The sequence below is a fragment of the Mastigoproctus giganteus genome, chromosome 13, assembly GCF_048544385.1.
Source record: "Mastigoproctus giganteus isolate SK-2022 chromosome 13, ASM4854438v1, whole genome shotgun sequence".
Classification (NCBI taxonomy): Eukaryota; Metazoa; Arthropoda; class Arachnida; order Uropygi; family Thelyphonidae; genus Mastigoproctus; species Mastigoproctus giganteus.
The window spans coordinates 58,451,761-58,465,320 of record NC_143587.1 but is presented as its reverse complement, the minus strand read 5'-3'; positions in this window follow the sequence as shown (position 1 = coordinate 58,465,320).

Sequence of the window (13,560 nt, the reverse complement as noted above, 5' to 3'; positions counted from 1 at the left end):
CAAAATAATTTGTGTTCGACATAACACTGTTCAAATACTAGAACAGGGAATTATATTAACTTAATAGTGTAATTAGTATTTGACAATTAAATTAATAAGTTGCATTCTCTATTAAAACTGAATACTAAGAAAATAATACAATTGACGGGGTATATTTATATATATGTGAGGAAAGATATCTTATAAATGCATTAAAATGTATGCAGATGGTAGGTTCGGCTTTTGGCTGATTTAATACAGTTTGTTATTAAACAATAAAGGTTGACTTACCCGAAAATATTCTGCACTGCCTTGGTGGGGGGAATCTGTACCAGACAAAAATCGGCCAAAACTCTCACTGCTCTTTTCTTCCTGTCATGTCTCGCGCAAAGTTAACTGTGTGTGTCCCCTTATTTTTCCCCTTCTCAAATATATACATCTCTGCATCCCCCCAACTGAAATCTCTCATGACCTTTTACTGATCTCACGGGTCAACAATGTGGGGAAAAGCACTACACTTGTGACTGCCAACTCGTGGGATTTAACACCTATAAATGATATGTTATATTAATGTGTTTATAGACTTCTGATTATTCAAGACGTGCTGTGTCTTGTTCTCTAATTTCTACTCGTATAACAATCTACTCTGTTCTTAGGACCTTGCGTGATCGACGCTCCCGTTACACAGGAGAACAGGTGACGTCGCTGAGTGTAGTATTACGGTGACCGCACCCCTGGGGTGATTGAAAACGAAAGTAAAAGTTTAAGCTCTGTCAAGTGACGCTATCGCTATATCCTTTAGTTGTACAGGTCACTGAAAAAAGTATTCGGGCACTATGAAGCGAAATTACTTCTTGAAAGCAAGTAAAAGGGCTAAAAAAAATGAAAATATTTGCCTTTTTACACTCCTTTATCCTACCGTGATAAATTTTGTGCATAAAAAAAATAATTTTACATGCTCAAAATTTATGAGTTTTATGAAGTAATTTTGAAACATGAAATCTTCCGGCATTAAAAAAAAACAGTAGTCACAGACATCTCTCCTCTTACAAAAATCGGATTGTTCTTAACTATGATAAATGGTACCCCAACAAAAAAAAAAAATGTGTCTAACAACAATTTTTTTAAAATCTTCTGAGTTTCCTAATAACAAACAACGATAATTTTATGTTAATTTTCACATCCAACAATCCTACCTTGGTTGAGCCAAAAACTTGGTCTCCAGAGACCTTAAACAAAACACACTTTAGAAAGTATATTTGCATATGAACTAAATGGTGTTATGTCCTGAGTATAGTGTAACCATGTTATGTATATTTTTTTTTTCTTTTTGTATTAACACAAATTGTTGTGGTATCGTTGCACTGAATGTTCTCTACGAAGTGGACAATTGAAGCACTGGAATACTGATAGGATTGTTCATTGTTGGTCAAGGAAAATACTGGAACTTCTCAAAGAATTCTCTGGACGCAATTCCTTAATTGTATTATTGACTCGACACAATAGCATTACATGCAACAGAAAAATCAAAGAATCAATATCTATTCCTGTCTTAACATACTTAGTATAATATAAAACTAGACATACTATTCATTGTGACATTTAATAACTGAGACAATACAAGTATACAATACAATAGACATTCTTTTATAATGAATGTATTTGTAAATTATCAAGCAAACAGCAAAAAAAAACATTCTTCTAACACGTGAACAGTTCTCACTTATTATATTCTTTTTCAAGGAAAATATAGCAAACATCAAACACTAAGTGATTATATAATATAAATCCTCAAATATAATTGCAAATTCTATATATTATTTGCAAGAAGAACTAAAATCAAAGAATACATTGAATAAATATGGCTGCAAGTTCCAACTTATACTTGCAATGTTATAAGACTACAAATTGAACTGTAAAAATTTTAGGCAGTTATATCAACTGACCAATTACATAGTTTAACTGTTCAGCACCTTCTGATGGTGGATATCTCACTAACTCTCCAGACAGAGAGTTCTTGGCTTCACAAATCCTTAAAGTTCAAGCCTGAGTACACTTGTTGGCTGTGAAGACAACATAATGTTCCTTGAGTGATTGGTTTTTTTTTTAAGAGCATTAGCAACTAAGGCCATATTGCTCCGGTGCGGTGGTCATTCCCTGACCTTTCCGCATGCTCCGCATTTGGTGGTGACGGGCTTGAACCCCAGTCCAATCAAGAAGTGTGTGCTACACACTGCTGCTCCTTCCCACCTGGCTACAGAGGCGCCTTTGAGTGATTGGGGAAAAATCCTTCACAGCTGGCATGAACGTCATGTCGGGGCAGGAGAAAGATTAAATATTCACTACTGTTCTGAATGGGAGAACTTCTTGTGTTCTGAAGAAAACAACCGTCGTGCACAAAAAAAAAACTAAGACATCCTGAAAAATCTCATCCAGTCGACTAAGCAAGAAGAGGGTAAAATGTTAAGTAGATCTCATTTACTCTCTCCCTTTTTCTTCTTTCTATTGAATATGTTCAAACGACATGTTCACAACCTTTATTCATCTTTTCGCTTTTTGTTTCAACTTGAAGGAGAGGGGGTGAGGTCTCAAGTCATTTACACACCATCTATACACTTTCCCTCACTCTTCTTGTACTTTTTCACATTCCAAAACTGTCACTTTCCTATTTCCTTTCCTTTCTTTTCAAAATTTGGATCTCTCTTTTTATTTGCGAAACAGAAACACACAAGTCACTCATGACAGATTAACAAGATTCCCATAAAAGGAATTGGAACCCATTCTCTAAACTTGAAAAAGTGAGCTCTGATCTGCTCAATCAGCACACGGTTTTAATTATCAACTGTTTGGATTCTCAAAGGCAAGAGCACCAGAGCGATATTTCAACAGTTTGATTTCTGTTTTCTTTTTATTATTGTTGATATAGACTCAATATATGTACTGTCTAAACCCTTTTTACTTTAATACAATATCACTTACCCTTTTAACGTCATATGTGATAAAACTGCAATTAGTGGATATACTTCTTTACAAAAAAAAAATAATTATTTATGGAACTACTACTCTGATTTATATTGTTTCAAAACTTTAACTCAGGAAGAGACTGAGTATTCTTTTCAAAATGGTACAAGGAAAGGTCCTCTTATCTTCATCTAGATATACGGGTGCTACTGTTTCTTTAACTCGACTCTTCTCTTCGGAGGAACAACAAAACAAACAGTGACTGGGCGGAACCAGCCATCCTCAGGGCACTTATTTCATCCGATCTTCAAAAGAAAACACCGAAATTTATATAGAATTTTTTTTTAATTTTTTCTTTTTTCTTTTTCAGGATCATTTCTCTTGGACTGAAATTTTAGCCAGGCAATGAGAGAGAGAGAAAACAAAAAGAAACTAGGGGGCGCGCCCATAAAGCCCTTGTCCCAACTGCAACCTTCCTCTCTACAACGGCCTATATAATTGCAACATGTTTTGTGGGAAGAGGGTGATAATATAGGTTCCATAAGAAAATATTTTCTCAATGGTCAAATTTGAATAGGAGTTCTGATACTTATCTTCTTTTACCCTTCATTTTTTTTATAAAAAAAAAAAAAACTCCTGGAAATAACTCTTGCCTTTATTTGAAATCCTATTCTGTTTCCGTGCTTTCACCTTCATCCTTTAATCCTCTTTGCTCACTGTATCATCCATAACAAAACTGCTGATAAACACACTGATAGAGTCTGATGAAAACTATCCTTTCTTTACCCCTAGGAAGTATAAATTTCATGGGTCTGATACTTTAATTAATCAGAAGCTTCATTTAATGCATCTCTTAACTTTATAATCAAATCATCTCCAGCCGAATGCAATATTCATCTCATGACACTATGAATCAATTTATCATGATACTGGAATCATCATTCTTGTGTAACTTTCCCTTTCTAAGAACTGGCTCCTTTACTTTAAAGACAGATGAAACATAATAACAAAACTTTTCCTCATACTGTTTTCTCTTTCTCACAAATTTCAATTTTACTTTTTTTTTAATCTTTCCAGGCATCTCTGATAAGACCTGCCCTTATCACTATTCTGTGAATCCAGTCTCAAAGCAAGTGGACCTAGCATCCACTGAATAGTCCTATCTATACCACTCGATTGTTCTGCTTGATCTGCAGTTCCTTGTTCTTCAGTATTTTGATCTGCTGGTTGATCTTTCTGCATCTCTGTTTCATGAGAAGAGCTTCCCTGTTCTGTTTCCACTCTACTGTTAGAAGCTGATTCGGGAATTCTGGCTCCATTTTGTGACGGTGGATTAAGGGTTACCACATATGGTGTGTGAGTTACACAACTACGACAGCGCAAATTATAGTCATGTGTCTGTGCTGGCCTATGGGTGGATTCAACTGTCTCTTCAGACTGTTTTATCACTGATGGCCTATTCTGGCTCTCATTGGGAGACTTCGTCAATGGTTCTGGAATAGGTGCAGTTCTAGTTGGCTGAAAATACACAGGTTGGGGGTCTATGGGTGGGATTAAAGCACATTCTTCTACAATGGGTTCATCAAAGATCCATGTTTCTTTTGGCACTGTCTCTGTACCAAATTGATCTTGTAGTTCACCATCTTCTGATTCTTCTGACTCTTCTACTCTAAGTTCAGGAAACACTTTTCTATTTACTACCTTTGTCAATCTATCAAGATGTACAATCTGCTTGTCCTTAGGCTTATTTATATTCTGTATTTCATAGTTTACTAATGAAGGTTGACTGATTACCCTGTAAGGTCCTGTACTCAAGCGAGCCAGTTTCTTCGTGGTACCGACTTTCACCTTAGGAGTGAAAAGGTAAACAAGACTTCCTACTCGAATATTCTTATCCACAGCCACTGCTGCTCTACGTTGTTCTTGTTTCTGCACTACTTCCTCCAAGTGTTCAGAAACAATTTCATAAGCTCTACGGAGTCGTGCACACATTTCTTCTGAATAGTTCTCCAATGATGCATAACTTTGCCTTAATTTTCCATGCCATAAATCTGAAGGTAACACTAAATCTCTGCCATAGATTAAAAAGTTGGGTGTTTCTTGAGTAGAACTATGAGTTGCAGCATGATATACAGCCACAGCCAATGGAACCATCTGATCCCAATCTGTCTGAGTCTGATTTACGACATGGGATAAAATGTTAGCTAAAGTGCAATTCAAACGTTCAACTTTTGCGTTTGCTTGTGGGTGGAAGCTAGACGTACAGTGTTGATGGATGTCCAATTTCTCACACACTTGTCGCAACAATGAGGACATGAAGTTTGTACCTTGATCAGTGAGAATGTATTTAGGTATTCCATGTCTCGCAATCACATTGTTTATAAATGCTGTGGCTACCTCATCTGCCTTCTGAGTTTGGAATGGAATTGCTTCAACATAACGAGTGAAATTATCCACTGCTAACAATAAATATTTGTGTCCCCTCAAGGACATAGGAAGTGGTCCTAGGATATCTAATGACACTCACACCCAGGGTGAATTTTCACTGAGAACTCTCATCAGAGCTGCTTTGGCTTTAGGATTGTACCCTTTACGTTCCATACACGATGGACATGACTCAATATAGTTCTTAATGTCGCTGTAGATCCCAATCCAAAAAAAATTCTTTTTTACCTTCTCTAATGTCTTCTGTAGAGCTAAATGTCCGCCACTAAGAGCACTGTCGTGCCATGCTTTCAATACCTCTGTCTTCAAGCCAACGGGGACTACTAATTGTTCTGTTGGCTCTTCTCTTGTCGCTCCAGGGTCAGATAAAGTGTAGTTTGTTTGTTTGTTTGTTAGATTTTAGGAGCATTAGCAACTAAGGCCATATTGCTCCGGGGATATGCGGTGGTCATTCCCTGACCTTTCCGCATCCTCCATATTTGGTGGTCACGGGGTCAAACCCCAGTCTAATCAAGAAGCGTGTGCTACGCACTGCTGCTCCTGCCCACCTGGCTACGGAGGTGCCTATATATATATAAAGTGTAGTGATATAGTATTCCCTCTTTAGATAAATAGAAGGAATCTGGGATTTTTGCTGATGCCCAGGGTATTCCTTCCAACTGTTCAATTAACTTTTGTAAAAACTGGATCTTCTCTTTGCAGGGTTTTAATTAAATTTCTGGTTTGTTGCTGGGGCATCACCAGTGACTCCATGGTTAAATCAGCTGATATTGGAGCAACTAACTCAGTTGTTTAAGCCTTCCTTGGCCTTTTTTTTCTTTTCATCCTCTTCTAACACTGGCCTTGAAAGAAAATCTGCATTTGAATGCACCTTACCAGGATGGTACATGATTTGAAAATCGGACTCTTGTAAAAGCATGCTCCATCTCGCTAAGCAGGGGGACGGATTCTTCAAATTGAGCAAATAACTCAAGGGTTGGTGAACTGTTATCAGGGTGAAATGATTGGACACTAAAAAAGGTCTGAACTTTGTTACTGCGAAAACAATAGCTAAAGCCTCTTTCTCCATCGTACTATAATTCAATTCTGACTTCTTTAATAGTCTAGAAGCATAGGCAACTGGCTGTCTTGAATCTTCATCCATCTGAAGCTTGAGACAGGCCCTACACAGTACGCCGAGGAATCAGTTGATAAGAGAAATGGTTTTATAAAGTCAGGAAAAACCAACAGAGGTTCAGCCGTCGAGGCAGCTTTCAGTTGATCGAAAGCTTGCTGCGTGGAACAGTCCCAAACAAACGGTGTTTCTTTTTTGTTAGCGAAGTGAGAGGTCTCGCTATCTCCGCATAATTGGGAATGAATTTCCTGTAGAATCCCGCTTTCCGAGAAACAATCGGACTTGTTTGATCATTCTGGGTGGTTTACACTCTCTAACTGCCGCGACGTTTTTGGGATTTGGACGAATGCCGTCGCTGCTCACCAGGTGGCCAAGATATTTTAACTGTTCTTTCAGGAACTCACATTTCTTAGGTTTTAGCTTAAGGTCGTATTCTCTCAGATGCTGGAAAACCTTTTGCAACTTCAAAAAATGTGAATCAAGATCGGATGAAGCGATGATTACGTCATCGAGGTAAGCAAATATTGATTGATTTTCCAGGCCAGAAAGCACCAATGACATAGTTCTCACAAATGATGCTACTCCATTACGAAGGCCAAAAGGCATTCGAAAAAATTCAAATAATGATTTACCAGTGGTGAAAGTGGTTTTGTGATGATCGGCGGGGTGCACTTCAATTTGGTAGAAACCACTCTGCAAATCGAATGAAGTGAAATAGCAGCACGCTTTCCCTAAAAGTTGAAGAATTTCATTCAAATCCGGGTATGCATCTGAAACAGTTTTAGAATTTAATCTCCGAAAGTCAATACAAAGCCTATATGATTGGTCCTTTTTGTGCACCAAAACAATTGGCGCTGAATATGGGGAGTTGCTGGGTTGAATGATGTTTGCCTCCAAAAGTTCATTCACCTGCCTTCGAACTTCATCTTTAAACAAGAAAGGAACTCTATAAGCTGACTGCTTAACTGGTATATTGTCCGTCAGTTTAATTCTATGTTTAAATACCTTTGAACTTCCTAGCTGAGCTGGACACTTGGCAAAAACATCTCTATATTCATACTACAAGTCTGATAGTTTATGTTTCTGATCACCAGTAAAATGATCAAGATCAAAATCTTTTAAAGTCACAGGAGATGTATTATTTTCCTCTACTTGCTTACCTGCAAAAGTAACTGGATTATTTTCAACCCTTTCCAGACTAGCAATTCCCATCCCCTTTGGAAGATATAAAGGCGCAGTTGATAAATTTGCCACCAGGACTGATACCAATCCATCGGACTGTACTTTGTCCACTGAACAACGGACAGCTAAGTCCTCATGACCTAGGTTATAATTCGGCTCTGTTAACACCAGTTGTTCTGTGGAAACAGCAAGCTGGTTACAATATGCTGTCACAACCCTTTCGGACAATCCTGGAAGCACATGTTTACATGTGAGCTTAGCTACCACAGGTTTAGAACTCATAATTCGTTCCCTAACACCTACTTCTCTTAAACAAATATTCAATGGGATTGACCGTATGATTCTTTTACCTAGGTCTATTATAAAAGAAAAACGTCTTAAAACATTTAATCCCAATATAATGTCATATTGTCCTGTCAAATTCCCATTAGCTACCAAAACATTATCTTGAAAACTTGCACTGTCCAGCTTAATGTTTACTGTAACTTCAGTATGGATCGGTACTACATATCCAGAAACACCAGTTACAGTCAAGTTTGGAGCTCTTGGATTTAGAGATTTATCATGTTTAATTTTATTAAATAAGTCTGTACTTAATAATGTTATGCTAGCGCCTGAATCTACCAAAAATTTAGCCTCAACATTTTGAACTGATCCCGTAATCAACGGCAATTGAGAATCATTATCTAAAATGTAAACTCCATGTTGTACATATTTGTGGTTGGCATAAGATTTATCTCCTCTATAATAATTTTGACCTTGTAAAACAGTTCTGTGACGCTGATAGTCCCTTCTATTTCCTTCAAACATTCGTTTATGTCAGAAATACCTATCTCTATCTTGTCTGTAACTTACATTGCCTACCTGGTTCATTGACCTACAAAAATCGCTTTAGGGTGAGTTTGTCCCTGATTAAACTCATTTCTAGGTATTTCTTTTCTTACCCCTGTGTAAGAGTTCCTATCTATCCTATTTCGATTATTATAATACATTTGGTTTGCATTTTTAACCCCATTTCCATTAAAATTACCACTTCGTGTATTAACATAAGGCAGCCGATATTTTGGTAAGGTAGTGTACTCGCGCGCGGTGTACCTCGCGCACCGGGGAGGAGAACAATTTGGCATCGTGGAAGAGTTGCATCGAGCAAAACAACAGCCCCTGCCTTCTGTAGCATTAGCTTGGTTACGTAATGCATGCTTGCTTCCCGGCATAACTCAGCTCTCCGTAGCGTCTGTAATCGCGAGTATTGCTAGCATCTCTTGGCAACGCCCTGTTCAACTGTAAGTGCCTTACAGGGAATGCTTAGTGGTCACAAGAAGGGGAAGATGCATAAGTTGTAGTGCTCCATTTTTGACATGGATTGATTCCATTATTAGTAGTACCTTGCATTTCTAACTGATTTTGCATAACATTATTTACTGATAGAGTATATAACGATTGTTGTAGGTCTTGTATTTGTTCTTGTAACGGCTTTAAAAATTCTTTAAAATAGTTTTCTTGTTGATTCAGCATTTCTCCATCACTGTTAGTTTCTCCACTAAGGGTGTTAACGGATCTATGTTTTGTTTCTGTAAGAAGTTCATTTATCTCCTCACGTTTCGAGATCATAATTGCTTGTTGGAAAGTTAATGGATTTTGTGACGGGACTATCCTTTTAATTTTATTTGAAACACCCCTAAGAAACTGGGTTAACATTGCCTGATCTAAAATCGAATTTGCTTCGGGGGTTTCATTTTGTATCTTAAATGAATTTCTTGCCAGATTTTGAATTCGTGCTCCAAAGCTGGCAACATTTTCGTTAGGTTTTTGCACAGTATTAACGAATTCATTTAAACAAGTGACTATGAGTTCCGTTTTTTCAAAGTGAGCTAAGAAAGCAAGAAAGCATTTTTGAACCCGTTATAATTTTTTTCCTTACGTAATTACATGGATTGTGCTAGAAATTCCGCTGCCAAAGAACGAAATTTTGATCTCGAAATGGCTATCATTTCAGAATTTTGCCAAGCCGCTAATTTCTCTACGCTTTCTAAAGTTTCAAAAAAATGTTGGACAGATGGGCCTTCATCTGTACCAAAAAAAGTAGGCACCAGACCCAGGTAACCTGCGATATTAGCCACATGCGGCCTGTCAGATTCCGGAGGGGATTGTGTTTGTTGCGTATCAAACAATGCAGCAGAAAGGTCGGTTGAAGTTTGTGGGATTTGTTCTTCCATGTTTTATTTATAAGTGTGTATGTTAAATTAGATGACTCTATTAATATTTGAGTAAAATTTGGGGTGGAAAGGTCCCTCCAAAACAGTGTACTTACCTTTACGTAGCTGAAACAGAACTAAACTGTTAGTACTGAGCCATGCTACAAACAAAATGATTTTCTAACATATAGCAACTAGAATTTTTTTTTTAATTTATTATTATTATTTGTTCTGGCACATCAATTAACTACTACTAAATGCTTCTGGTTGCTAAGTGTTACAATTATGTATCTACTTGAGGACTGTGTTATTTGTATTGCTGAAAAAGAAAACGAAAATTGATTAAAATGCCTCTAACCATTCTCTGTATACACACAAAATCACTAGTGGGATGTTTTCCGTTTCTTTCTATTACCCCCGGAATCCCTTTTATTTTGTCTTCTATTCACTAGTTTCTCCTGATGTGACTTTGCCCTTCAGTTTACAGTAATCCCCATAACTCACAAGCTTTCATATAAAAAAGAGGTTTTTCATCCCGCAAAAGCACATTTAATTCTGATCACGATTAGCAACAGTGTTCCACAGAGTTTTCCGTCATATCATGCACTTGCCTATCAATGTACTCGTGAATCACTCGCTTCAGCAAGACCGCACAACATCATGTGAATCCAGAAAAAACCTGGGTTTTAAATGATCTCTCTAGCAGTTTAAATTAGGACAAAATCCTGCGCCCTCAAGTCTCACTCAACATGTCACAGTGAGCGTACTCGCAGCAACAGAATTGCGTTGTGTTCAACTCAAAGGTTTTTTTGTGTATTGGCCTTTGAGCCCCGCATTTAATGGTTCTCCTAAGTTCAGTGAATTGCATGTAATTAGAAAGAATGGTCTGGAAGTAAAATATTAACAAACAGACAAGGTTTATTTAACGTATATGTATACAAATGAGTACAATATAACTGGTACATAAGTTAGATTAATTGGTATGTAATTGTTAGATAAACTAACTGGATACAAGCAGTATCTTGCTTTAACAATATTATAATTTTGTAATGTTCTTCATGTGGCTTTTAAATTAATTCTCTAGCAAGAACAAAATAATTTGTGTTCGACATAACACTGTTCAAATACTAGAACCAGGAATTATATTAACTTAATAGTGCAATTAGTATTTGACAATTAAATTAATAAGTCGCATTCTCTATTAAAACTGAATACTAAGAAAATAATACAATTGACGGGGTATATTTATATATATGTGAGGAAAGATGTCTTATAATTGCATTAAAACGTATGCAGATGGTAGGTTCGGCTTTTGGCTGATTTAATACAGTTTGTTATTAAACAATAAGGGTTGACTTACCCGAAAATATTCTGCACTGCCTCGGTGTGTGGGGGGGGGGGGGAAATCTGTATCAGACATCAATATGGTTTTTTTCTCATCTTTTCACTAGTAATTATTATTTTACTTCTTCTTCACACAATGACAAAAATCGGCCAAAACTCTCATTGCTCTTTTCTTCCTGTCATGTCTCGCGCAAAGTTAACTGTGTGTGTCCCCTTATTTTTCCCCTTCTCAAATATATACATCTCTGCATCCCCCCAACTGAAATCTCTCATGACCTTTTACTGATCTCACACGTCAACAATGTGGGGAAAAGCACTACACTTGTGACTGCCAACTCGTGGGATTTAACACCTATAAATGATATGTTATATTAATGTGTTTATAGAGTTCTGATTATTCAAGACATGCTCTGTCTTGTTCTCTAATTTCTACTCGTATAACAATCTACTGTGTTCTTAGGACCTTGCATGATGGACGCTCCCATTACACAGGAGAAAAGGTGACATCACTGACTAGTATTACGGCGACCACACCCCTGGGGTGATTGAAAACGAAAGTAAAAGTTTAAGCCCCGTCAAGTGACGCTATCGCTATATCCTTTAGTTGTACAGGGCACTGAAAAAAGTATTCGGGCACTATGAGGCGAAATTACTTCTTGAAAGCAAGTAAATGGGCTAAAAAATGAAAATATTTGCCTTTTTACACTACACACAAATTATTCTTTAAAAAAAATTTCTCCATTAAGCGACCTCTCTGATCAGCCATGCCGCTAAACCATAAGTTAGACTTTGCATTGGAATCCAATGCAATAATTAAATTACTACAACCAATTTCCATAAAACTGTTTCCATATAATGGATAGAGTTAACAATTTCGTTACTTGGAGAAAAATAAAGAGATATTAAATTAAAATACAGCCTAGGAATACTAATGTTCACACATGTTGAGTTATGGCTACACATCCCAGAGAGGACAATTATCTGCAATAACTTATTAAAGATCACAATTGCTGTTTTAGGTTTAACATCAACTACACTTATAACTCTGGCATCAGCAAGAAAACCAACAATTTTATGTCCATGTGCAAAGGAACCAACATACGGCACTTGCATGCACAAAATGTCGACACTTTCTTGCACAGCCACAATTCTAATTTCATCAGTAACAGCACATCTTTGGGTGTTCAGTGGAACCATCTTAAGCACACTACCTTCATCTTTATGTTCAAAACTACCATTCACATTAAAAGTACTACAATTATCCATCATAAGTCCGCGTACTTGCAAACTCTAGAGCCTTTTTATACTCAGGACAACCACTACTCCTTAATGAGTGATCATAAGCTCTACCTCTGCGCTTGCAATTCACACAGCATGGATCTTTATTTTTATTTGGGCAATCAACAAAAAGATGGCCACCCTGAGCATTAGCATTAGTAGAGGCATATGATGCAAGAAAGCAAGCTTATGCTGGCTGCATCAGCCAAAAAAAAAAAAGACTTCCATTTCACCCTTCCGTTCATTCGAAATACTTGTCCAGCTGAGACTTCAATTTATTTATTTATTTAGGCTATCAACTTCCACAACAAGGGATGGAAGTCTGTTCCATCAACCAACTACCCCCAGGCTAAAGGCAAATTTTCGCACATCTATCCTACATCTGTCTTTCCTCAATCTGAATTTATGTCCCCTTAGGTGTTTATTCTGAGCAAGAGGAAGAATCCCATCAGCATTGAGCATGCTGAAACCATTGAAGGCTTAATACACCTCTATCAGATCACCTCGCTGGTGCCTAGTCTCCAGACACTAATTTGCAAAATTTAAGCCTTTCTTCGTAAGAGCAACCCTTTGTTCCATTCACTAATCTTGTTGCCTTTCTCTTTACTCGTTCCAGCAGCTCTACATCCTTCTTGAAATGAGGCCTTCAGACCTGTATACAGTACTCAAGGTGTGAACTGACCATTGCCTTATATAAGGGAATAATCACCTCCTTATCACTGCTAGAAAAATTCCTGTATATCATTGACAAGACACCATGAGCTACTTTTTCAGCCTGTCTTCACTGCTCAGAGAACTTCATATCTGCCTCCACAATTACCCCTAGGTCGTTTTCATTCTCTACCAGTGTCAGTGTAGTACCACAGAGTTGATATGTTGCTCTGGGGTTGCTGTTTCCCATATGTAGTACTTTTCATTTGTCAATGTTAAACTTCATTTGCCACCTCTCAGCCCATCTGCTCAACATTTCCAGATCCTGTTGCAACAGCATAGCGTCAGTAGTGTCCTTAACAACACTGCCAACCTTTGTATCGTCTGCAAACTTTGACATTAAGCTTGATA